This window comes from Aquarana catesbeiana, linkage group LG07 (assembly GCF_042186555.1).
Source record: "Aquarana catesbeiana isolate 2022-GZ linkage group LG07, ASM4218655v1, whole genome shotgun sequence".
In the NCBI taxonomy this organism is placed as follows: Eukaryota; Metazoa; Chordata; class Amphibia; order Anura; family Ranidae; genus Aquarana; species Aquarana catesbeiana.
In genome coordinates this window covers 286531148-286556891 of record NC_133330.1, presented here as the reverse complement: position 1 = coordinate 286556891, position 25744 = coordinate 286531148, and the positions used below count along the sequence as shown (strand labels likewise).

General features: G+C 42.5%; 1 protein-coding gene across 6 annotated transcripts in view; it reads left to right on the top strand.

Annotated features, from left to right (window-relative positions):
• The window catches only part of RC3H1 (ring finger and CCCH-type domains 1), a 132895-nt gene that overhangs the window by 34996 nt on the left and 72155 nt on the right, over window positions 1-25744 (top strand). Inside the window, exon 1 of one of the 6 annotated variants that reach the window (XM_073593429.1) lies at window positions 4129-4273. The exons of the other annotated variants lie outside the window; for them this stretch is intronic. The gene's annotated coding sequence lies outside the window, so the exon portion shown is untranslated. Of the gene's footprint in view, window positions 1-4128; window positions 4274-25744 lie in introns of those variants that run through there. 6 annotated transcript variants of the gene reach the window in all.

Here is a 25744-nt window from a genome sequence, read left to right as displayed (position 1 = left end):
TGGGGGCAGGCCGGGCAGAGAAGAGAGCCTAGGAGTCACGTGATCGCCGGTAGCCGCTCTAATATAGGTACAGATCGCCATGTTTTTTATATAACGCAGGCACAGGAACGCTTATTGTTATATTAGAGGGGATGGCATGGGATGATTTTATGGAAGTGGCTTAACAACCACTTTAACTAGCGTCAGAACAGAAGTACATAGCTTTGCCGAAGTAGTAGCTGAGTTTGAAAATGGACTTTCTTTAGTACTCGAGAAAAGTGCCTGTGTAGGTGAGTAGTAGTATGGTGGAATATGAGGCTGCATTCAGCTCTGCCTATTGCCCTGGTTACATAGAACTACAGAGCAGGGGCCACATAGAGGTCTGTTCTAGATGGTGTAGTGGGCAACAGGTTAAAAGGGTAGTCTGAGTAGGAAGAAGAGAGAAGAGAACAATATGTTGGTGCAGGGGTATCGGGGTAAGGAGTGGGGAGGGGTTCAAGGAGCAAATCACTATGAACTTTTTTTTTATATTACATGGGGCTCATAGTTTACACCTAAACTATCAGTGAATTTATTTTCCTTAACCACTTGTCTGCCAAGGCCATTTTTGCACACGTTAGAGTATATATTTTAGGCCTGGAGATTAGCTAAACCCCCCAAAAATTATATATTTTCTGAAAGCAAAGACCCTGGAGAATAAAGTGGTGTCAGTTGAAAGTTTTTATGTCATATTAGTGCACATGTTAAGCAAACGCGAATATTTAGTAAACAAATACACTAAAGATAATTTTATTGAGCGCGCGCACACACATTCAGTGTACAGTGACTTTTGCGAATTCCTAAATTTCAGTGACGTTATAAACCTTTAAAAAAAATGTATGGTATTGAAAACGTACATAGTACACCACAATGCACAAATATGAATGCTTTGTACATTGCAGTTCTCTGCGTTGCTAAAATTAGCACACGTGAGTTTTCATAGATTGAGGGCCTATTCAAACCTAATAGGCTGCTTTACCGCAACTTGCATCAGCACACGAAAATGCGTATTAACTCATGTACACAATGGTGTGGATGAGCCCTTAAAGCTGTGGATAGTCATAGGCGAATAATCTGACATCAACAATCACATTTATTTGCTCTGCTAGAACTAAGACCGCGTTGTTAGTTGGTTACATTTAGAAATTCTGATATTGGAAACTACAGAAAAGAAAATGTAGACTGCAGATGTTTGAGAGTCAGGTGTTGCTTCTTGTCTGAAGTACCATAGGACATTTCCTGCTACCTTTTATGGTTTAGTAGACATTTCTGGGAAATGACAGTCTATGAACAGACTTAAGGTAGAATTGTTACTTTCCTCACAAAGAGTTTTCCGTATTTGGCTCTAAAACCTGTAAATTGTTTCCCAGCCGCTGGGCGTAAAGCAAGGTGTTTAGTTTAGTGTCTATAGTAGTCAGTCCAGTTTATGACACAACAGACATTTCCATTCTATCGTCATGTTTCTACATTGGTTGTTATTTTTGTTGCATTGACTGTCTGGCTCCTGTAATTTTTGTCCTGCTTGGATCTAAAGCCGGTAACACACAGGTAAATGTGCATTGCACATACATGCTAAAAGGAATGCATATGTGTTATTGTGCACCACAAAGTAAAGAGGCAAATACTGTGTTGTAGTATGGTAATTTGTCACAAATAATACACACATGATTTTCTGTGTGTTGAGAATCCATACAGATTTAATGGACTGCCTTAAAGTAATGAAAAACCTATTGTAAAACAAGAGATATGCTTAGCAAAATTACCCCCCCCCCCCCCCCCCCCCCGCAATCACATGATCTTAAAGCCGAGCTCCACCCAAAAGGGGAATCTCAGCTTCTCTGCCTCTTCGCCGCCTCCACATTTGGCACCTTGTGGGGGAAGCGGGTACCTGATTTTGGCACTGCATGATTTTTTATTTTTTATTTTTTTTTCACCACAGCAAACTCCCCTGGAAGTTCGACACCCTCGCCGTAGCCGGCCCATTGAGAGAGTGCCGCACGATTTGTGCGTGTGCAGTATGCACAAATTCACAAGGCTTCACTGTCTGTTTCTTTTACCCAAGATGGCGGCACCCGAGAGCTGATTCAAGAATCGACTTGGGTGAGGACACGATAAATGCCCTAATGCCGTGTACACACAGTCGAACTTTTCGACCGGACTTGTCTGACGGACGCCGACGGACCAAATCCGGCGAACAATCCGATCATGTGTGGGCTTCACCGGACCTTCAGCGGACTTTTCCAGTCGCAAATCTGACGGACTTTAGATTTGGAACATCCTTCAAATCTTTACGTCGTAACTCCGCCGGACCCAGAAATCTGCTCGTCTGTATGCTAGTCCGACGGACAAAATCCGACGCTAGTGCAGCTATTGGCTACTGTCTATCAACATCCTTTTTTTAGTCCGGTGTACGTCATCACGTACGAATCCGTCGGACTTTGGTGTGATCGTGTTCAGGCAAGTCCGGTCGTTAGAAAGTCCGTCGAAAGTCTGTCGGACTTTTGTAGCTGAAAAGTCCGACCGTGTGTACGTGGCATAATAGTAAAAGTCAGCAGTTACAGTATTTCTAGCTGCTGACTTTAAATTTTTTGGTGGGGGGGTTGGAGCTCTGCTTTAAACCTTCCTCCAGATGGCTTTTCCACATAGTAGTCAGATTAGTCGAAGGGGCAGTTTCTACCTAGAGAATCATCCCATTAGGTTTGGGCAGTGGGGGGTGGGGTGGAAATGTCGCTATATTGAATATAGACACGTTTAGACACGTCAGGTGTTTGAGTGTTAACGGATTCCAAATATTCTATTCTGTTGTTATTTTTTCAGCCTGTAATGCTTTTCTTCTTTTACACCTGTAAATGCTTGTGTAAGAATGTATACGGCGGATGCTATGTGCCTCTTCATCTTTATATTGTGACTGCTGTGTGCTGGTTGTTTTTTTTAATTAAGCTACAATATGGTGCTCCTGTAAGCTGAGCACCCCAACGTTGAACTGATGGGTATGGTGCTAGGTGGTTTGGACACTTTTCCGGCTTTTTAATGCTTTCTGTTTCCTTGTGCAGGGGAAGTATAAGAGGAAGGAAATATATTTAAAAGACTTATATTTAGGGTTTAACATGAAACCTGGCCAGGGGAATCCAGGGGTTCTTCACCGTCTGTCTTCTGTCAGGATTTGAATTTGGTGCAGCCCTGTCATCCAGCACAGGGATCTCTGAATGAAAAAAACGACATGTCCCATCTACCACTTTGGCAGTGGGGCTTGTGGTCCGTTGATACCTCCTGCAGCCGTAACTGAAGGTCTGTAGTAAGGTACGGACCTGCAGATTGGATAAATATTCATTAGGAGACAGTGCATTTAACCCACAGTCCATGGTTACAATTCTTTGCAGGATCCAATGCAGAAAAAATAATAGACACCTTTTTTTCTGTTAATCAATATGGGTGCCTTTATATTTAATTTGTTTATTTTTTTACAAAAGGTGGACTATGCCTTTAACAAAGATCTGAATATCAGTAGGAAACTGACAGGGTTCTAAATTTCTCAACTCCTATTAAAAAAAAAAGTTTTGCCTTGAGTTACGCTTGGGCTACTACCCAAAACTTGAGACACATACTGGTATGTACCTATCTTTGTCTTCTACTGTTTTGTATAAAAGTGTCTTGTTGCACATCTCATGTATTATGCATTCCATACATTGTGGTTTTCACAATGACGAAGATGCAAAGCAAGTGACATAATTGCAGTAAATGTTCAAGCGATCTCTTATTGAGGGGGTGGGAGGAAAGTAGGAAGAGCAGAAATGTGTGGGGTAGGGGGAGCCCTGTTCAGCACTGGTATTTTTACAAATGAATAGCAGACTTTCAAGCTAAAACAAAGAGCAGCACAAAGTCCCTACTGTGAAGTAAACGTTTTACCTGCAGCCTTTACCAAGCCTTTTCTTATGTGTGACAGCAATTAGGTTTTCTTTGGTATGTACCTTTCCCCCCCCTCCCCTAAGCATAAAACTTTTCCCACCGTGCGAGATTTCAGCTGCTCGCTTCCTCTTTTTTTTTTTTTTTTTTTTTCTTTTTCTCCGGGGTGAGCTGCGCCTTTAAGGAGGGCGTTGCAGATAGTTTTTTTCAGTAGAGGCAGGCTGAAGGAATGAGGAAGCATAGCTGACAAGAAATAAGTTTATGACACACAGAGCTGTTGGCCTTTCTGGTCAGGCCAGTCAGCTCTCGGTCACTCGGCCTGAAGCAGCTAGATGGAGGGACTAGGAGAGTGGTAAGTGATCACAGCTGCCTCCTTCGCTGTGTGCCGTCGGAGGGTTTCTGCACACTGTTGCTGGCTGCCATTCCCTAGCGCTGGGTGTGGGATATTGTGTAACCTCAGGACAGGAAGAGCTGGGGGTGGGCTATTTTCTGTCCAGTGTGATGCATTTAGCATGGCTGTTCCCAGGAGGGGGTCCTAAACATGCAGGCTGGAGGAAGTGAACTTATTCTAGATAGTAGGTTGATGGGTGTTTTTTTTAAAAAGCTCAGAATTATTAATTTTTTTATGCTGGTGTCTTCATAAGTCTGGAGTTCTGTTACAGAAAGCATAAACCATTTGAATTGGTCCTTGCCTCTATCAGTTTGAGTTTTCTGACATAGGCCAGCACTGTGGCTTGGTGGTCCTCCGTTTGAATACCAGCTAGGACACGACCTGCATGGAGTTTGCATGGTTTCCCTCTGTATAGCTTTTCTCTAGCGTTCCAAAGACATGCTGTTAGCATAATTGGCTCTAGTATGTGTGTGCATATTGACCTTAGATTGTAAGCTACTTGAGGGCAGGGACTGATGTAACATTACAGTATGTAAGTGCTGCATAACTTGACAGAACTTTATGAAAGTTTATTATAAATAAGGACTAGGTGCCCTGACTCCACTTCCTACATGTCGAATGCAAGCCAGTGATTGGGACAGTATTGCAGCCAGAGAAAACCAAGCATGACAACCTTGGAAAGTTGTCAGCAATGCAGGTCTCTGGGTTTTTCTCAATGGATGTTGCCTTTAAATTGGTCACACGTTATGAAATGTCAATGTTTGGTTACAAACTACTGTTTTTGTTGCGCTTCTTTTCTTCTGTATTTGTGTACTTGTACACTGTCGAAGCAGTCTTTGCCGCCTATGAGGCTACAATACAGAGCACAGGAGCATCTCTATTTCTGGAATAGGTAAATAGAATGTCTGACATTTTCCAACCAATGGACTCTTCTGATAGCGATGTTGTGCTGACGCATTATCTGAGATGATCGAATATCATCAAGAAACCAGTTATCAAAAATGTCTGTATTGTTTGTTTTTCCTAACATTCTCCCTATGCATATAGTTTCCTACAGCTGTTCTGATATTTTCATTTTCCAAAATACAAGAGTGTTGAATTGCCTTTGACACATAACAAAACACCAGTGTTTTTTTTTAAATTTTTATTTTATTTTAATGTTGACTGTGAAAGAGGTCTAAAGTAGTTTAAACACACACAAATAGATTGTGCTTTCAGGTCACTTCACATGAAGTGACGAGGACACTGCAATTCTACTAGTAAGATCAACAGGTATTTTCTGTACTTGCTGGCCACAGTTCTTAGCCTGAAAATTGAAAAGGATTGCAGCCACCACATATAAGGACAGGCAACAGCAATAAAGGTATTATTGGTCTTGGATTTAAGATATACTTTAAATATAGCAATTAATTTAATTTGCTTACTTTTCTTGTAATAGAAGAGAAACCTATTTGCCTTTATTCATATCATACAAATGTTTCACCTACAAAAATGATTAAATTTGAAATTCACCCTACCATGCAGCACAGCTTACCTACAGACCTGAGTTTTATCTACTGCAGTTCAAGTAGAACTATAGGCAAACATTGCAGAGGTTTCCCTTCCTGTCCCATAGCCAAACAGGAAGTGCCTGGAAATATTTTGTGGGGACCCACAGGTCACCAGAACTATTATCCAAGTGGAAGATATCCCCTCTTACTTTTCTGGAGGCCACCCAAAATGTGGGATTTTCTTTTACTTTCATTTTCAATGAAAATTGTAAACAGGACAAATAGAGAGGGTGACTTTCTGTAACGGTGACACAGACGGCAATAAAAACTGACAGGAGTTCTAATTCCTCCCCGCGCTATCCAAAGCATAAAAAAAAAAGTTTTGCCGTTTTATAGTTAAACTTTAAAGTGTTTATCTCACTCATATAAGCTTATATAATCCAGCTTGTTTCTTTATAACAGGAGCTCCTGTCTCTGTGTTTTATTAAAAAGAAAAAAAAGTCATTATTTACAGTATTTCAGAGAGGCTTCCCGCGATCATGTGACCTGTTGGCTCTCTTTTGCCCGGCTGACAGCTGCAGTGGGCTGGGCCGAGATTCTCCCACTGACGTCAGCCAGGACGAAAGGAGAAAAGAGCTGGCCGGTCATGTGATCATCGGGAACCACTCTGAAATACCATAAATAAGGCTTTTCTTTTTTTTTTTTTTTTTTTTTTTTAATAAATAAAAATGCGGCAGAATGGCGCGGCTGGGCTAAACAACGTCGCTTTGCCCTGTGGCCATGGCCACGGGGGGTGGGGGGGGTGCTGCTGCTCGCCCCCGGAGGCAATGAGAGTGTCTGGCGGTCACGATGACCGCCGGGCTCCCACGATTGCTCGTGACACACCGAGTACTGGGATCTGTGTGTGTAAACGCACAGATCCCGGTTCTCTGAGGGGAGAAGAGACTGATCGTCTGTTCATACAAAGTATGAACAGCGATCTGTCATCTCCCCTAGACAGTCCAATCCCCCCTTCAGTTAGAACTCAGAGAGGGAACACAACCCCTTGATCGCCCCCTAGTGTGAACCCTTTCCCTGCCAGTGACATTTTTACAATAATCTGTGCATTTTTATAGCACTGATCGCTGTATAAATACCAATGGTCCCAAAAATGTGTCAAGTGTCCGCCATAATGTGGCAGTCCCGATAAAAATTGCAGATCGCAGCCATTACTAGTAAAAAAAAAAAATAACAAAAATGCTATAAATCTATCCCATATTTTGTAGACGCTATAACTTTTGTGCAAACTAATCAATATACGCTTACTGCGATATTATTTTTATATTTTTTTAACCAAAAATATGTAGAAAAATACATATTGGCCTAAACTGAGAAAAAATTTGCTTTAAAAAAAAAAAAAAAAAAAAAAAAAAAAAAGGGGTTATATATTATAGCAAAAAGTACAAAATATTGTGTTTTTTTTTTTTTTTCAAAATTGTTGCTCTTTTTTCTTGTTTATAGCGCAAAAATGAAAAACCGCAGAGTTGATTAAATACCACCAAAAGAAAGCTCTACTTATGGGGAAAAAAAAGGACACCAGTTGTTTGGGTGCAGCGCTGCACGACCACGCAATTGTTAGTTAAAGCGACGCTGGCCGAATCGCAAAAAACGGCCTGGTCATTCAGCAGCCAAATCTTCCGGGGCTGAAGTGGTTAAAAATCTGGCCTTTTAGCGGGTCCCGAGGACAGGAGTTGAGAACCACTGGATCCCCCCCTCCTTTTTTTTTTTTTTTTTTTTCGTGTTAACAAACGCTTTAAGTAATACAACTAGGTCTTGTCCCTGCCTCAGCAGACTGATGAGCCAATCACTTTATCTTCTCTTTATCACTCTGCTCTCTCCTACCAGCACAAGTGATAGACTGTTTGTGTTTCTTCCTAAGCCTCCTACACACTAATGCCCCTTACACACGATAGGATTTTCCGATGGAAAATGTGTGATAGGACTTTGTTGTCGGAAATTCCGACTGTGTGTAGGCTCCATCACACATTTTCCATAGGAATTTCCGACACACAGTTTGAGAGCTTGCTATAAAATTTTCCGACAACAAAATCCAAGGTCGGAAATTCCGATCGTGTGTACACAAATCCGACGCACAAAGTGCCACGCATGCTCAGAATAAATTAAGAAACGAAAGCTATTGGCTATTGCCCCGTTTATAATCCCAACGTACGTGTTTTACGTCACCGTGTTTAGAACGATCAGATTTTCCGACAACCTTGTGTGACCGTGTGTATGACTCCGGTCAGCACTCTCAGCCATTGGGAGACGATCGGCAGACCGTTTCGGGTCATGCCCCTTTTGAGAGAAGCCGTCGAATGGCCTGCTTCTGTCGGACCGGCTGCAGTAAACACGGTCCGAACGTTGGCCAGTTTCTGTTGAACATTCGGCTTTTTTGTACTCTGGTTTAGTCTCCTGGTCTAAGCTTGATTCATTTAGTTGCTTTTAAAATTACACTTGATGATTTTTATCACTAACACATACCTGCATGAACAATTTGTTTCAATCTGCCTGGAGTTTAGCCTCGAGCTACCCATAGATCCTAGGCTAGGTTCACACATATGCGGCTATGGAGTTGCATTTTGAATGGGCTGCTGTGACTTCTGAAATGAAGGGAAAAGGTCCCTGCAGCATTTTAGAAATCACAGCCCACACTGGATATACAAGTGCATTTCCAGTGCAATTTCTAGTGCGTGCGGTGTGCCATTAGGCCCCTTTCACACTGGGGCGGTGGGGGCGTCGACGGTTTTTATTTTTAGCGCTGCTGTACCGTCGTTCTTGCAGCAGTATTCGGCCGCTAGCGGGGCATTTTTAACCTCCGCTGGCGGCCGAAAAAGGGTTAAAATCCCTCGTACAGCGCGGCTATAGCCGCGGTATTGCCGCGGTATAGCCGCTCTGTCCCATTGATTTCAATGGGCAGGAGCGGTGAATACACCGCTCCTTCACCTCTCCAAAAAAGCGGTTTGCAGGACTTTTTTCACCGCCCTGCCTGCGCACCGCTTCAGTGTGAAAGCCCTCGGGCTTTCACACTGAACAAACAGCGGAGGCTGTTTAGGGGCGGTTTGCAGGCGGTATTTTTAGCGCAATACCGCCTGCAAACCTCCCCAGTGTGAAAGGGGTCTTAGGATTAGCACATTTTTCTGTGCAGGTGGTTGTGGCTGCAGGAACAGGTGCAGACACACAGCAGGAATCGCCCGCAGAAATGTGAACATAGCTAGACAGTGCTCCTATGTCCAGTTCCAGTTCCATGGTCTTCTGTATGAGGCCATGTTTGCTATACACTGAAAATTATGCATATAGAGCAAGTCAAGTGTTTGTCAAATACACACAATTGGGGCTGGGAAAAAAATCGATTTAAATCTTGAATCGAGTTGAGAGGTCAAATAGATTTTTTTTAGATTATTTTTTTCTTTTTTTTTTTCTTTTCACCGCGCCGGTCCTGAGGAGTTGTGGGCAGGAGTTTTTAGGTGAGGCCGCGGCTTCGGCCTGGTCCGCGAGGCCAATCGCTGCGGACTAGGCCCAAAAACTTCTGCCTGCAGCTCCTCAGGACTGGCGTGGTGTCCAAAATAAAAACAAAAAAAAACCCAAACTCGATTCGGACCGTGAATAGAGTTTTTTTTTTTTTTCTTTTTTCTTTTTTGGAAAATCTCCCAGCCCTATGCACAATACTGTGCCAGGTAATACCAGAATGATGCTTCCAGGTTCAGAAGATACCCATGTATATTGTGTTATCATAAGATGGGGAAATTGACAGGGGAGACATATTTTGTACAATGGAAAAAAATCCTTTATTCAATAATAAACTCAAAACTGAACATTACTCAAAATTACTACCTTTGAGCAACTCCGATTCGTACCACCTAAATGGAAAAAGACAGAGTCCTTTTTTTTTCCCCCTAATCGGATTTGGTAGGCAGGCCAAACAGACACAGTTCCATTTAAACCTGCCTGTCCAAAGGGATTCTTTGGACAGGCAGGTGCATTGCAAGTCAATAGTAACACCTCAAAAGTGCTTCAGTGTGAAAGGGCCCTAAAGGTAAAGTAACAGTTTACTTCTAACTTGGCTACCCCCAACCGCATATACTTGTCTTCCTTTCACTCCATTGCTGATCCATTCAGCGGCCAGGAGTGAAAGTCCTGTGTCTGATACGAGTTGCTGGAGTTGAAGCTTACCCAGTAATATGGATTCACTGTGTGACTTATGTATAGCAGCTGCAATTGCATCTTTCCTTTGGTTCCTGGAGCTGGGGGGAAAAGTGAATCTTTGCTAGTGAGGGGTGGGGGATAAAGGCAATCCAGATGTTTTGCCCTAAAGTGGACCTAAAGGGAAAAACACTCTTGGCCATCCATCTTTCTCAAATTCAGGTTGGTTAAATGAACCCATGAAGTGAGGTTCACAATTGAAAGCGTTGCTTGCAACTATCAGTCTGTTGATCTGCATTTGAGTTGTAACAATTGCCAAGGCTAATAGAAGTGCTCTTTAACGTAATGGAGGCTATTGGAAACTCTGAAGACTTAATCCCTGTTCTTTGCTCTCTTGTGTAAAACACTGAAAGCTTCAAAACATATTACATGAACGTAGGGGTCGGATGAGGATCATGACAGGTTCCAATGCTAATATGAGGGTGGGCAGATTTTTCAGTCGCACATTATTTTTGGTCATAATTGCAAATCTATGAAATAAAAGCTAATTGTGAGTGGGGCCATACTAAATAATTATCTGCTTTGTCCAGGTGTAAAGCAATGTGTAAAGCTCTTTTGGCTCTGTGCAATAATCCGCACAGAAGAAAAGGAACAGGACCATATGACCTCTGAAACAACATTAGTAGTATGAAAGTAAAAAAAATTCTACATGGTTATAGTATACTCTGACATTTTGATCTAATTTTACATTTGACCCATTAACTTTTTTTAGGTAGAATCAACACTTGTTGTTTTTTTTTTTTTTTTTACCAGTTTGGATAGAGCAAGGGAGGGCTATAGCTTCTGTCTGGGTTTTGTTTTGCCATCTGTGGCCCATTGTGAAGATTTCCTTTACTTCCTGTCCCAAAGCCACAACGGGAAGTGAGAGGATATCCCTCCAAAGTGAGGGAAATGACTGGTAGTAATCAGTGTCACCAAAACTAGAGACCATTGGAAGATATGCCCTTTATTACTGTTCTGGTAACCACCCTAAATTTGGGGCCTTCTTTCCAATTTCACTTCGGTGATAATGGTCACCAAGGCAAATTGAGAGGGTGCATCTCTGTAATAGGGACATACAATAAATTTCTGATGGGTGTTGTAATCCATCTCTACTTGTACTAAAACTAAAAAACTTTGCCTTCAGTTATACTTTAAGGGCTCAGGCTTATCAGCATATTGGGGCATATAATGTAAAATATGGCTGGATTTTGACGCTCAGGGGCCACAGGTGTTGTGTACAACCACCTTTTACAAATGAATTCTAGGATACAGCTGTACAAAGGTCTAAGCATCTTTGAGTGTAGACATGCGTACAGACATATTCCCCTGGACACACAGTATGCATCCTGGGGCATTCATCTGTTTACGCAGTGTTTAGAGCTGTGTATACCCTCGCACTGCTGTATAATTTGTATCAGCGACTGTATGCAACACCTGTGGCTCCCAGGTGCCTAAATAAAGCTGCATTTTTTTTGTTTTGTTTTATGTGCCCCAATGTGCCTGTGTGCATGAGCCCAGACTGAACTAGCAAAGCAAAATTAAGACCCCTGTAGTGTTTTTTTTTTTTTTTTTTTTTTTTTTTTTTTTTTTTTTTTTTTTTTGTGCCTGTGTGCCTTAAGGAAAATAATTTTTATGGTCCCAGAGACGCAACGGCAGTATGAGAGGCAGAGGTCCTCAAGACAAATCTCTTCATTATAAACTTAATGGGGTTCAGGAGTTTAAATACTGCCTTATGTTGGATTTAGACGTGCATCTAATTCCATCACTCCTCTGAAGAGCGTTCCGTGCTTCGATTGATTTTCTGAGTCGATTGATAGGCGGCGAGGAGGCAATGTGATGCTTCCTCACCACCTATTTTAACCCCACTTTTGTCGACAAACACACTGCAACCATGACATGTAAACAACCCCATCACTTGAACAACTTCGTCCACTGCCATAGGCAGCATAAAGTGAAAGTAAACCACTTAAAGTGATAAAGTCTGGTTTTTTTTTTTCTTTTAATAACAAACCTTTTATACTTACCTCCTCTGTGTAGTTGGTTTTGCACAGAGCAGCGTAGGTCCCTCTTTGCTGCTCCTGGTCCATCACTCCCTATCGAGTGCCCCCACAGCCAGCAGCTTCCAATGGGTGCACTGGAGCCGAGTCACAGCTCGCTGTGTCCATTCAGACACGGATGCCCTGACCTGGTCCCCCCTCTCCCCTAATTGGCTGACTGACTTTGACAGCCACAGGAGCCAGTGGCACCGCCGCTGTGTCTCTCCAATCAGGAGTGTCCCGGATCGCTTAGACATTCCTGGACATCGTTGGAGAGAGATGGGGCTCAGGGAAGTAATTAGGGGTGCTGGGGTGGCTGCTACACACAAAATGTTTTTATCTTAATGCATTAAAGCCGAGTTCCACCCAAAAATGGAACTTCCGCTTTAAGTGATGGTGACCCCCTGACATGCTACATTTGGCATGTCTTTTTTTGGGGGGGGGGGGGGAGCGGGTACCCAGTTTTTAAGGGCACCAAGCTCCCAATTCCTCCTTTTGACTCCGTGGCACCAGAAGGAAGTTCACCTCTCCCCCTCCCTGCAATCTTCTGGGACACGTCACAGGTCCCAGAAGATTGCCTGGCCATTCACAGTGCATAGCGTGGGTCGTGCATGTGCAGTGCGTGCCTGGCTGTGAAGCCACAGCTGGGCGTCCACAGTTAAAATGCCGGCGCCGTGGAGAGGAGCGAGGCTTCGTGTGCCCGCATCGCTGGACCCTGGCACAAGGTGAGTGTATGATTAGTAAATGTCAGCAGCTACACTTTTTGTAGCTGCTGACTTTTAAATGGGTGGAACTCCACTTTAAGATAAAAAAAAACCTTCTGCCTTTACAACTCCTTTAAAAAAAAAAAAAAAAAGAAATGGTCTCCCTGAAGTGTAATGTCATAATGTGCTAGTATACACTGCATACTAGCACATTATGACAGACTTGAATAAAGGATCCCTCCAGCGGCTCACTGTCACATAATTAATCTTCACCCCTCCACTGAGAGCGCAAGTGCGCATGCGCCGGTGGCGTCACCAGCTGCTGCACACGTAAATATCTCCTAAACGGTGCGCATGCCAAATTGGCGGCTTTTGCGCATTTGGTCGCATTTGCGGAGCCACAACTTTTCCCAAAAGTAGTTTCTGTACTACTTTTGGTGACTTCGGGGTGAGATTTCAATAGACCTTTGTGCTGAAATCCGCACAGATGTTTCTGAGATCGCCCCGAAGTCAGGACTGACATGCGGTAATGAAGTCGTGTGAGTTCAGCTGAACTCGCACAATTTCATTCCCGCTATCAGTGTGAACCTGAGCCCACACGTCTATTTCTTTTGTAGGTATAGACCATGCTTTTGCTAAGAAATGTTACATCATTGCTTTTAATCGAACAAAGTGAGGCACATGTGTGATATCTGTTCTCAAGTACTCCCCTGTGCATAGTGGTGATATCACCCTCTAGAATTAGAAGATGTTGCTAGGACCTGATCCAGGCATCTAATGTGGGATAATATAGTAACATTTGCATTATATTGCATGCAAACCATTTCAGTTACACAGAACATTCATATAAACAACGACTGCTCGGCTGTGATGGTAAATGAGGTGGTTTTACCTATTTTTGCTTATATTTCTCTGAGCTTTCCTGAGGTTTCTGTTTTGAATGGGAGTAGTAGGTAGGCGTGGGTTGGAAATTACTTTCTACTTTCAAATGACTTGATGCATCATGCTGACTGCATGTGACTGAGACAGTATCCCACCTCAGGCAAAACTTCACATATAATCAGAGACCTCTTATTCATTTCCAGTGGCAGCTGGTAATTGGTTATATGTTCTTTTGATTAGGCTCTTCGGCGGTTAGCCTTGGGTTGCCTACAGAGAAGAGTGGAGACGGGCACACAGTTCTTTTTATTCCTAAAGTTCAGTTGGGTAGGAAACACAAGTATTAGATAAAGCTTTGACTGCAGCAGTTATGGGTGCCAACTTTGATAAGAGTGCTAGATACCCTACAGCATACATTGTCAACCTGAAATCTGTGTATTGTGGTGGAAAAAAACAAGGTCAATTAATCTAAAGCATATTTAGATTTTGTCAGTCTACACTAGGGGCCTGTTAACACCAGGACACGGCATGGGAAACCCATGTTTCCTGCGTGTTTCCCTGGACTATGTTCCAAACGCACTGCACTTGAGATCTGCAGCGGGTGTCCTTGCAATGCTAACGATGCCCCAAATTCAGGGCGTTTGTCTGCACTGTATCGTATGGTACAGAAGTACCATGCAATCCTTTTTTTAAGGTAGCGCATGCGCTATTTTTGGTGCACTGTACTCATATCGTACAGGAACGTACGATCGGGGGGCCTGAGCAACCTGCCGGCACGTCCGCCAGCTGGCCAAAGACCTGAACAAAGCTTCGTTCGGGCTTTGAATCTAGTAACCCGGAAGTGCAAAGTTTTGTCATCAGTTCCCGAATTACTGGCATGTTAAAGGCACCAGTTTTAATATAAAGTGTTCAAAAACGCTCATGTTGACTCTTTGAATACTTGCAGAGGAGGGGTTTGGGGTCTTTTTAGACCCCCTGATCCCTCCACAGAGAGTACCTGTCCCTGCCTATTACTGTCACGAGGGATGTTTACATTCCTTATGAAAGCAATAACCGTGATAAAAAATTTTAAAAAAGTAATTTTTTTTTTTTTTTAAATGTACACTATATCGGCTATCGACCTGAGAGATGGCCAGAATATCAGTGTCGTATCTGCACCGAAAAAACGATATCGGTCAATCCCTACTTACAATAGTCAGATTTTATTTATGTTAAACCATTATCCCAAAAGAAAAAAACACTGTTTGCTGTAACTGCTTATAAAGTGTTAGCCGGAATTCAGCTTCAATTTGTTTATTTAAATCTGACTATTACATCTAACACTCTCCACATAATAACAATGCTGCTGTCCAGAGTTGCACCCATGCCCCTTCATCCAGAGTGGAGGCACTCTAATACAGGAGGTGTGCTACTAGCCAGATCACCATGTGAAAACAGAGGGCAATAAGCCCCCCAAAAAAGGAGATTAAATGCAGCAGCCACATCTGATTGGTAAAGCTGCAATATATTATTTTTGATTTAATACCGCTTTAAAGTCTAAATTATGTTTGATTCTGATGTGAACACTGACCTTCAGTTCTACTTCTCAATGTGCTGAAATTTTCCTTTCCTCCTGAATTGTTTGGTACCCACAGCACTGGTTCTTGCTTTCCTGTATATGGGTGACAACTTCACATGAAGCATTCTATGGAGCCACCTGTTCATGAATGCGCTCATGAGAAACTACAGCCTGGTGAAATGGCAATGCCTGCATGCTCACAGGCACAAGCATCCTGAGGGCATTGCGCAAGATGGCTCCTAAGCACCATGCATGCACGCTGGAACTAATAATTATGAGACATGTAGTCCTGAGGAGGGTAATTAGGTGGCTGTAGCCATTCAGGAGCTGTGTACAGGACCTTGAGGCTGCAGCTGTTATAAAACATAAACTTAAACCCATTTTGTTGTGCTGAATTTATACAAATTTAATTTCATAGAATAAGAGACCAGCTATAAAGGATAACTGCATGTTTAAAATAAATTCCACCTGTGCCACCCTGCTTATCATGATGGGCATATACAGTGCCTTGAAAAAGTATTCACACCCCTTGAAATTGTCCACATTTTGTCATTTTACAACCGAAAACGTAAATGTATTTTATGTGATAGACCAACACAAAGTGGCACATAATTGTGAAGTAGAAGGGAAATGATAAATGGTTTTCAAGATTTCTTACAAATATCTGAAAAGTGTGGCGTGCATTTGTGTTCAGCCCCCTTTACTCTGATACCCCCAACTAAAACCTAGTGGAACCAATTTCCTTCAGAAGTCACCTAATTAATAGAGTCCACCTGTGTGTAATCACAGTATAAATACAGCTGTTCTGTGAAGCTCTCAGATGTTTGTTAGTGAATCTTAGTGAACAAACCGCGTCATAAAAACCAAGAAACAAACCAGACAGATCAGGGATAAAGTTGTGGAGAAGTTTAAAGCAGAGTTAGGTTCTCACAGAGCACTGTTCAATCCATCATCCGAAAATGGAAAGAGTATGGCACAACTGCAAACCTACCAAGGTTTGCCGGGCAAGGAGAGCATTAATCAGAGAGGCAGCAAAGAGGCCCATGGTAATATTGGAGGAGCTGCAGAGATCCACAGCTCAGGTGGGAGAATCTGTCCACAGGACAACTATTAGTCGTGCACGCCACAACTTTTGCCTTTATGGAAGTGTGGCAAGAAGAAAGCCATAAGAACTCCCGTTTGCAGTTTGCGAGAAGACATGGTGGGAACACGGCAAACATGTGGAAGAAGGTGCTCTGGTCAGATGAGACCAAAATTGAACCTTTTGGCCTAAAAACAAAATGCAATGTGTGGCGTAAAGCTAACACGGCACATCGCCCTGAACACACCATCCCCACTGTGAAACATGGTGGTGGCAGCATCATGTTGTGGGGATGCTTTTCAGCAACAGGGAAGAGTTCAATGGAAGATTGGTGGAGCCAAATACAGGGCAATCTTAGAAGAAAACCTGTTAAAAGTCTGCAAATGACTGGGGCGGAGGTTCACCTTACAGCAGGACAACAACCCTAAACATACAGCCAGAGCTACAATGGAATGGTTTAGCTCAAAGCATATTCATATGTTAGATTGGCCCAGTCAAAGTCCAGTCCTAAATCCAATTGAGAATCTGTGGCATGACTTGAAAATTGCTGTTCAGACGCTCTCCATCCAATCTGACAGAGTTGACCTATTTTGCAAAGAATGGGCAAAAATTTCACTCTAGATGTGCAAAGCTGGTAGAGACATTCCCAAAAAGACTTGTAGCTGTAATTACAGTGAAAGGTGAGTAGCAATAACTCTCGGCGGAGCTGCTGGTTTAAACCGGCTTGTTACCTTCACTCTCCTTCCCCCTGTTTTACCGGCACCGGGTCTAGGGTTCCATTGCGTTTACCTCCGGACAGTACAAGCATCAACACTTGAGTACGTTTTCTATGATTTATTGAACAATTAACGAAGGAAGTAGCAGTAAAGAGGCAGAAGGGAAACTGCAGGGAAAGCTCAAATACCTTTCTGTAGGATTCTTGACAAATGTCCTTTAGAGTTGAATATTTCAGTAGAATGCGCTCCCCTCGTGGCACACACTCTTTGCTCGCCTGGATAGGCCTCTCTCACTTGCCTAGCAGCCAGTACGTAGCACAAACAAAAGTCTCTGCCACAGACTTGCTTGGGATGAACCCCTACGATCCTCTGCCACAGGATGTATTGGGTTTGTGGTGAATGTCGGTCACAGTGCTTGAACCTTTAAGCCAAACCCGGCAACACTATGCTGTAAAGTTATTTTAGGATACGTCCTCCAACCGAGTCACCAGGCCCCTCTCCAGACCAGCACTCTGCATGATCCTTCCATGACGGGTCCTCCCCTGGGATCTTCTCGGTTGTCCAGCTTCTTCATTCTGGATAGACCACTCAGGACCATTCCTCGGCCGCTGTGGTAGGCCCCAGACAAGCTTCTGGGCCCACCCATGCGCCACAGTGACGTAGGCCTCCGGAACGGAGGACCACGAGATAGCACTCTAACGCATACCTGTCGGCCAGGAGGGCCAGCAGGTGGCTGTAAAACAAACCCCAAAATATGGCGTCTGACCCATAAATACCCTCTCCCAGAATGCAACTTGGAGGACCACCTCCACCGAGTTGTCTCCGGGACAGAGGAGCACCCATACGCTTTGACACGTTGCCTTTCCAACACTAGCCAGTGGTAACAGCGACACCACCGGCTCAGTATGGAAACACATTCAACGTCAGCCAAGCTGGAACAGAGGCAAATCTAACTTCCCTAATGAACAAGTTACTAAATTTACCTATCAGATGGTAGATCGCAAATCTACCGGCACTACAGGTGGTTCTACAAAGTATTGACTCAGGGGGTTGAATACAAATGCCCACCACACTTTTCACATATTTATTTGTAATAAATTTGAAAACCAATTCCCATTTTCCTTCCAGTTCACAATTATGTGCCACTTTCTGTTGGTCTATCACGTAAAATCCCAATAAAATACATTTATGCTTTTTGGTTGTAACATGACAAAATGTGGAACATTTCAAGGGGGTATAAATACTTTTTCAAGGCACTGTATTATGCAGACCTCAAAAACAGACTGCTTCGGCAGACCATAAGTTGTGCAATTTTCTTTCCTTCTACTGCTTGTTGAAGGTAAGAAAATTGCTTGACTCTCGCATCAACAGACAGTGTTAATGTGGAAATCCCTCCTGCTGCACTATTGTATTCTGACAATGATTATTGATTGTCACTCCGGCAGTGATCGGATGAAAGGAAACAAACACGCTGGCTGTACTGTACTGGAGTCGATTTAATACTAGACCAATTTGAATGCAATTGGTAATGAGTAAATAGGGGTGCATGGTTCTATATTCACTGTGCTATACATTTCATATTCCATACCACTCTTAGCACTGTGCTCTACATTACACACTATATACAGGTAATCGTCACAGTATTTACTAGGCCTTCCAAATTTCACCTTTTTCAACAGGCACATATTTGAAAGCAGCGCGTAATGGATTAACTTGTGCTTTAGAAGGCTTCCTCCCCCCTCCGGTGTCACAATTGGCACCTTTCAGGGGGGAGGGAGGTGCAGATACCTGTATAGTACAGGTATCTGTACCCATTCCGGGAATAGCTAGCCGCAAAACCCCCGCCCACCCCCGTTGTGTTGTGAGAAATACACAGTTCCCACAACACAACGGGGACCTGTGTAGACGTGCAGCGCGACTCGCACATGGGCAGTAGGGAACCGGGCAGTGAAGCTGCAACGCTTCACTTCCTGATTCGCTCAGTGAGAATGGCAGCGGCAGCACCCGAGGATCGAGGGGCGGTTCGGTCTCGGGTGCCGACATCGCTGGACCCCGGGACAGGTGAGTGTCCTTATTTATTTGCAGCTATAGTATTATAGTACCTTATAGTATTTGCAGCTGCTGACATCTAAAAAATTTTTTTTCGCGAAACTCCGCTTTAATTTGGAGCCTACTTGCTTTGACGGAGCTAGCAAGTAGGCTTTTTGGGCAGTTAGGGTTGAGGTGGTATGCACTGTAACTTATGTAATTAACATTTGCAGGCATATTAGGAGAACACCTAATTTGTTACATGCTCTCACTCGCATAGCATAATTAAAAAAAAAACAAAAAAAAACAAAAAAAATTCTCTTTACCATTTTAGATGCTCTTTTCTGATAACTTCAGTGAAAATCCTCTTTAGTTTTCTTACGAGGAAGGAGTTTTTTGTCATAATTAAAGTATATAGTGTACCTTACTCCAGCATTTCCTATTGCTGATAGACTATATTACAAAAAGTATTGGGATGCCTGCCCTTACAACTTTAATGGCATCCCTGTCCTAGTCTGCAGGGCACAATATTGAGTTGGCCCACGTTTGCAGCTTTAACAGCTTCAACTCTTCTGGGAAGGATGTCCACAAGGTTTAGGAGTGTGTCTATGACCATTCTTCCAGAAGGGCATTGGTGAGATCAGGCACTGATGTTGGACGAGAATGCTCTCCGCTCTAATTCATCCCAAAGGTGTTCTATCGGGTTGAGGTCAGGACTTTGTGCAGATTCCCATAGACACACTCCCAGAAGAGTTGAAGCTGTTATAGCGGCAAAGTGTGGGCCATTAAAGTTAATGTGCATGTAAAGGCAGGCGTCACAATATTTTTGACAGTATAGTGTATGTGTCTGTCGTACCTTGTGTTAAAAAATATACTTTTCTCTATGTATTCCTTTTTTGGGATATTCCTGGTGATCCTGCCAGTTCCTTTCCTTTCCTTTTAAAAACTGACCTCACTAAGCTTGAGAGCACATTCCTCCCAGCGTCGTCAGTTTTGTGGCTGTGCTGAGGGAACAGCCTGCCTGTCATCCTCCAATTATCAGACTTGTGCTCACCCATTTCCCCGCTGCACAGCCATTCACTGAGAAGAGCATTGTGCTGGTGCTTCTCCACCCCACCTCTCAACCCCTTATGCAGCTGAGAACAGAGGTTATGTGATCACCTATAAAAATTTGACTGCAGAAATGAAAATGCACTTTAACCAAATCTGCGCAGTTAGCTTTCTTCTACAGGTACTCCTTACCTGCATAGACAGTTTATTGGGAAAGGCAAACAATCACTTTAACCGCTTCAGATCTGTGCTATAGCCGAATGACAGCTACAGCGCGGACCTACTTTACCAGGGGGGCGTCGATAGATGTCCTCCTGTGCTCGAGCGGCCTGTCCACCCCCTGCAGGGTGTGCGCGTCGCGCTCTATGATCGGCGAGTCAGACTCGCTGAATCACAGATCGAAGTAAGGGGTCGACCCCAACCCCATACCACATGATCAGCTGTCAGCCAATGACAGCTGATCATGTGATGTAAACAGAGCCGGTAATTGGCTATTTTTTCTCCTCACACTGATAGTGTGAGGAGAAAAATAATGCCATCACCGGTGGCTGTCAGAGGGACATCAGTCCTGATCAAGGAGAGCAGCTGCCAGCTCATCTGTGCCACTTACCAGTGCCCACAGTGCCACCTACCAATGCCCACAGTGCCAGCTATGTGTGCCCACAGTGCCACCTATCAATGTCACCCATCAGTGCAACCTACCAGTGCCATCTATCAATGGTACCCATCAGTGCCGCCTTATCTGTGCCTATCAGTGCCACCTCATCAGTGCATATCAATGAAGGAGAAAAATTACCTGTTTGCAAACTTTTATATCAAACTATGAAACATCATTTTTTTTTTTTTTTTTCAAAAAATGTCCTTTTTTGTTTAGCAAAAAATAAAAACCAGTGGTGATTAAATGCCACCAAAACAAAGCTGTACTTGTGTGAAAAAAATGATAAAAATTTCATTAGGTACATTGTTGCATGACCGCGCAATTGTCATTCAGATAGTGACAGCGCTGAAAATTGGTCTGGGCAGGAAGGGGGTTTAAGTGCCCAGCTAAAGTAGGTTTATTATCTTTTCTAGGTACACAAATTTATCTCTAGGCTCTTGAAAATTATGTTAATTTCCCTGTATTCTGTGGGTATTGAGTGTTCTCTGATAATTTTGAAGTGGAATGCACACGACAAAGTGCAGTATATATGAAACGACAGCTCAGGCCGTGTGCTGCTCAGCCAGTGACTTCTATATTTGGACCCCCCACGTGCCACTCGGTGTCACTAGCGCTCTATTCTTAACCATGTGTGAGGCGACCTTTACTACCCACGGGGTCATAAGTCTGTAGGCAAGTGTAGCTATCTGCAGCTCTTTACTAGTGAGAACTTCCTCATATGAGTAAGACTAAACACGTGAAACCTTTTATTTATTCTTATCTTTTTCTGCTGTCTTCCTGTTTCTATGACTCAGACTACAAATACAAAATAGCATGAATGACATGGCCAAAACAAACCAGGTTAATGTGGTAGGAAAACTACACCTCCTCCCTCAACATAGAAACCTGCGCATTTGGATGCTAGTGAATCATTGCTCTTCTCATTCCGCAAGCTAAATTGTAGGCAAGCTTGGGAGCAGCTAATATCTAGGAAATTCCCTTGCAATTTCTTCTCAATGTGGTGTAGCAGTTGAAAGCAGACTTTGCATGAAATGGCAAGGTCTGTTTATTTTGCATCCCCCATTAAGAAAAGCCAACAGAAAAGAAAAAGTAACATCCTTACTTTACACCCCAGCTTTTTTAGCAAGCATTCCAAGGGGAGGGTGACTTCACTGAACCTTCTTGAATTCTTGAAAAACTTAACAAAAAGTCGTTGTTGAAGAGTGGTGGTGCAACGTCTTGTGTATTTTGTTCTCTTCAGAGTTGCCAGGATTCCTGGAGAATGCTCAGTGATGTCGTCATTGCCTACAGGAAGTGTCTGAAAGTACAGGTGTAAGGGGGGTGGGGACTTTTTTCCTTATTTTTTGGTTTCACTTAATGTTAGCTAGGGGAGTTGCAGAACAAGCTGCCTTTTCATTTTCATGGTCCTTTTTAATGTTTTTTATGTGTATATAAATTCAATGAAAATTAAGAGGTTACTCACCATAAGAATATTTTCGTACGTCAGAATTCAACGTCAGTGACGTAATGTGTTGAATTGTTTTGTATGTGTTCTTTTCAGGGTGGATTTGATTTAAATCGCTAGTAAAAAGGCTTGATTTAAATCATAATTTTTAAAGAGCAACTGTCACCTCCGTCCCGCAGCCGCTCCTCCTCTGAGCCGCTCTTGAGTCACCGGCAGTCCAAATTCGTTTTAATGGGACGGCTGGTGATGCGACAATAACACAACATGGTGAGGGACGTGGCGGCAGCAGATGAGTGGATGCCGCTAACAGGCGCTGCCATGATGGATCTGAAATGACAGGTTCTCTTTTAAATGTAAAGACTTATTCTTGCTGGTAGTTAGAATCTTTTTAATATTTGCAAACAAAATGAAGGTTTCCTATTTAGAATAATAAGTTGTCGGGTTAGTAAAACAGCAATATCAGAACCGATTCAATCATACAGTTTGTAGTGTACATAGATTTGCAAAACGGGAAAAGAAATATTCCTGAACTTTGTTTTATCTCATGGTTACTGTGAAATTGTGTGAATGACACATGAATGCAGTGCATGTTATCTCAGCGCACAGAGCTTGGATTCATTGATTGAGTTTACCAAAAATGTAAATATTGCAGAATATACAGCCTCATGCTACATAACTAAACTCAATTTCATGCTGAATAAACTAAATTAATGTATCTTAAATAGAAAACCTATCTTTTAGATGGACAAAATTTTACTGCTGACTTTCTGATCGTGTGTACGGGCCATAAGGCTTAGTTCTACAGAGAGAGTGTAGATCTGTCTTGAGCATGCACAACCTCATTGGCTTTGTCATTATCTTTGGTTTAATAGCTTAGGTGAGGTTGAAGATGAGATTTAGAATTACCCCTAAGGCCCATCCATGTCTCACTAGCAATTGTGGCAGCTTGGAGTGGTTGTAAAGGCTTAATTTTTTTCAGAAAATAATCAACGTGGTATACTTACCTGCCCTGAGAAATTGTATTGCACAGAGCAGCCCCGAACCCCCTGTTCTTGGGTGCCCCGCCAGCGCTGTTTGCTCCTCCTCCTCATCAGTGTTTGCCCCCCCCCCCCCAGAAAGCTCTGTCCTATGGGGGCACACGTGACATTGTTTTAATGACTGAGGTATTAGGATTGTAGTTCTATTGTGTTCAGAAGTCTGTTTTGGGTTACAATTTTGTACTATAGCTTTAAATGATACCGCGGAAGTGATATTACGTCAGGCTATTGAAAGCAAGCAACACAGGGTGCCTATATCCTGCTTATTCTTATTGCCATCTTATTTTGAGATGAAACGTAATGTGGATCTCTGCATTAAGTAACTATATGTATCATCTGTGACTAGCAATAGGATTAGCAACCCGATGAGCACATTAACTTGCACAGTAAAGTTTTGTAATATGTAGTAGTCAGTGCTTTATCATAAAACGTACAGTTCATGTGTTAAATATTCTTATACACCAATAAAACCAACTTTGCTCTGGTTGTGTAAAAGACCAAACTTTCATCTGCCTCTTTAGTAGAAACATCTACCGACTTTATCCTTCATAAGTGTTTTCACACTTTTATTTACATCTGAGATAGACAGACCCACCACTTATAATATTTCTGCTAGTAGTTATGTGGTTATTATAGTGATTACAACAGCAACATTTTAGGTGTTTAGTACTACAAGGCTGTCAAAATTCCAGGCACCACTAAGTGCCTTGCAATATCTTTTATTGATGATTAGCTCAGAGTTCAGGAAGATTGGGCTATTAACAGTCATGTAAAACTAGGATCAGATGAGCACAGAGGGTGGGATTCTAGCTAATATAAATATTGTTGAGCCTACAGTGCCTTTAGCCTTATACTTTCTACAGCTGATTTGTTTGCATTGTCCTAGGAAGCACGCGGTGTTTATAATATAAAATATACATACAGTTTTGTGAATTAATGCAGTTAAAGTGGCATGAGTACAAAGAATGCATTCCTTCAACCCTGGAAAACTAATTTTGTGTGAGATTTAAGTCTCAGATGTGTTACTTGATATGTTAGAACAAACTATTTAAAATTTAAGACTATGTTTAAGCAAATTGGGAACAATTGAGACAATAAAATGTACATTCAGACCAAATGTTTGGTTTTCAAAGTGTTATGCCCCATACACACGATGAGATTATCGGACGAATGATCATCCGTTTGTTATTGCATGCTGATCTCAGATTGAATCTGATGAGTTTACTAAAGTCACGAAAATTCCTGCACGACAGAAATAAAATTCGGAAGTGATGTCATGTGTTGTAATTAGAGGTCGACCGATATATCGGCCGGCCGATATATCGGCCGATATTTGGCTTTTTTTACTTAATCGGCATCGGCCGATTGTGCTGATAAAAAAAGCCGATTATAACTTCAGCGGGACTTGCAAATGACTTCTGTAATAGAAGTCAATTGCAAGCTGTTTGAAGTTTGTTTTCTCTCCTCCTCTGGGCAGCCTGCCAAATCTGATAAGAAGATACATTTGTATCTCTTCGGGTTCTTTTTATCAATAGACTGAACTCCGTGGAGAAGTTTTCAGTTTAACCATTTAAAGACTAAATCTTTTTTGATATTTTGTTGCTTACAAGTAAAAATCCTGTATTTTCTGCTAGAAAATCACTTAGAACCCCCAAACATTATATATATTTTTTTTAGCAGAGACCCTAGGGAATAAAATAGCGGTTGTTGTAATATTTTATGTCACACGGTATTTGCGCAGCGGTCTTTCAAACGCAATTTTTTTTTTAAAAATACACTAATTAAAAAAAAAAAAAAATAAAACAGTAAAGTTAGCCCATTTTTTTTTTTTCGTCCAAAAGTTTTGATTACCTGTTTTTGTGTATTTAATATTTAAGATATAGTTTTTTTTTTAATCTAAATTCTACATACAAGTGAACTGATTGGAGGTTTGTTTTGTTCAATAAATGTTTAAATGTAAAAAATTTTCTGTATCACTTATTACTTAAGGCTGCTTTCACACTGGAGCGGGCATGCGTTGACGGTAAAACGCTGTTAGTTTTAGCGGCGCTTTACCGTCATTTTAGCGGCGCTATTCGGCTGTTAGCGGGGCGCTTATAACCCAGCTAGCGGCCGAGGAAGGGGTTAAATGCGCCCCTGAAGTGCTGCTGCCAAAACGTTATGCAGGTGCTTCGGCAGCGGTGCGCATTCATTTTAATGGGCAGGAGTGGTGGAGCAGCGGTATACACCGCTCCAAAGATGCCGCTTGCAGGACTTTTTTTTTTACATCCTGCCAGCGCATCGCCTCAGTGTGAAAGCACTCGGGATATCACACTGAGACTGGAGGGGAGCCGTTTTACTGGCACTTTACAGGCGCTATTTTTAGCCTAAAAAAATGCCCCAGTGTGAAAGGGGTCTAACTGTTAGATTTTATGAGATGAAGGGGGAAAAAGAAAAAAAAAAAAAAAATCGGCCTAATATATCGGCCCAAAAAAATCGGCATCATATATCGGCCATCGGCCACCGCGATTTCTAAATATCGGCATCGGCA